Source organism: Berghia stephanieae, chromosome 5 (genome assembly GCF_034508935.2).
Source record: "Berghia stephanieae isolate SIO BIC M18660-M18661 chromosome 5, UCSD_Bste_1.3, whole genome shotgun sequence".
NCBI classification, from domain to species: domain Eukaryota; kingdom Metazoa; phylum Mollusca; class Gastropoda; order Nudibranchia; family Aeolidiidae; genus Berghia; species Berghia stephanieae.
In genome coordinates this window covers 45,850,699-45,852,395 of record NC_088364.1, presented here as the reverse complement: position 1 = coordinate 45,852,395, position 1,697 = coordinate 45,850,699, and the positions used below count along the sequence as shown (strand labels likewise).

The 1,697-nt window shown below is 33.8% G+C and overlaps 1 protein-coding gene across 1 annotated transcript in view; it reads right to left on the bottom strand.

The window, feature by feature from the left end:
• Positions 1-355: 355 nt before the first annotated feature.
• The window catches only part of LOC144973015 (MAM and LDL-receptor class A domain-containing protein 1-like), a 71,734-nt gene continuing 70,392 nt past the window's right edge, over positions 356-1,697 (bottom strand). Inside the window, exon 21 of the mRNA XM_078914939.1 lies at positions 356-1,697. This exon is cut by the window's right edge and continues 250 nt beyond it. The gene's annotated coding sequence lies outside the window, so the exon portion shown is untranslated.

The following is a 1,697-nucleotide window of genomic DNA, read 5'->3' as shown; positions in this document are numbered from 1 at the left end:
TAAATGAATTTTCATTCCTCAGGCAACACCACATGTATAAAAAGGAATAATGGGACCCCTTCCCCCATTTTGTTTGCAAAGTGAAAAGAAAATAGCAAACATATAAAAAACTGTAAAATTTTAACAAATACGAAAACTTTATACTTTTGAGCCATACATGTTATTCCCGCATATTATTTGCCTGTTTTATGATCCGTTGATTTGCCTTTTGAAATAAATAATTGTTTTATTTTTTATATTATTTTTATTTATTTTTTATTTTAAGATTTTAACGCCGCTAAATGACGCTTTTTAAGTTTTATCGATTCAGAAATAAATATCGTGCATGATAAATCATCACATAAAAAAGCATTAATTCATAAATGAATGTGTTTATAGAAATAATAAATAATCAACACCAAACGATCAAATAACGGAATGCAGATAAGAATGAGCGATACGAAAGTCTGATCGGATGAAATATGAAAACACAATGGAACTTTCAGATGTTGGAGCTGCTGACTGAAGTCACGACTATACACAGGCAAAATTTTACAACACCTTCAAATAGTGCAAGCAAAACAACTCTAAATCCAGTTTTAGTTGCGCTGATTCCCATAAGCATCATTCTCATTTGTTTACAGTTTTACACACAAGAATTATATAACCGATGAACCAAAACATATCTTGATTCTTGATCAACTGTCATCCGAATGTAATTGTTGGACTTGGTTAAGTATTCCCCCTACAAAGGCGCAGAAAAAGTCTTAAAAATTCGGATGGTGTAGTTGAAACAAAAGATTTGAATAGATTCCATTGATATATCGGTAAATATCTGTTTAAAGTTCAATGAACGTCATATCTAAATATAACACACTACAAGGGAAACATTTTTTTCGACTCCCTTGGTAAAACAGAAAATGGGGTTGGGGGGGGGGAGGGGGGGGGGTTGTTATTTGGGGAAAAATCCCTACCATTAAACGCTTCAAGAATATCGGCAAAAAGTAAATGAACAAAAACAAATATAACAGCTTCGAATAATAACAAAATACTAAACATGGAACGTTTCAGACTCAAAACCTTTCTTCAGCCAATAACAAAAAAAAAACAATTCAAAAATCATTAATACATCACTTAAAATCTAGACAGACGGCAGAGAACTTTTTGGCACGTCTTGTCCTCAAGCAATAGCGTCTTTTATTTACATTTCAAGATCATTTTACTTGAGGACAGCCGTGCCTAGTACTTCTCTGCCGTCTGCCTGAATTTTAAGCGATGTATTAATGTTTTTATTGTTTTTGTTATCGGATGAAAAAGGGTTTTGAGCCCGAAACGGTTCGTGATTGGTGTTCTGTTGTGTTCTTTTCGGAGATGTTATGTTTATTTTTGTTCATTACTTTTTACAGTCCACAATTTCTCGCAGCTTAGTATCAAGAATATTGGCAAATAGGTCAGATTCATGTCACACAAGCGAGCGACCAAGTTTGTCTTCCCCTTTATTTCTACTTTTGTTAATCAACCCAATCACATGCGGTAAACAGAAAAATCTGACTGCCATCTTGAGTAGATTATAGTGCGAAAGTAAAATTGAGCGGCAATGCGATGCTCAAACTGGCGTGAAGCGATGTTATCGATATGCAAAATATTCCAAGATGTTAAGGCTGATTTTATTTCCAATGCGAAGAACGGTAATCCATGTAGGACATATTATTATGAAG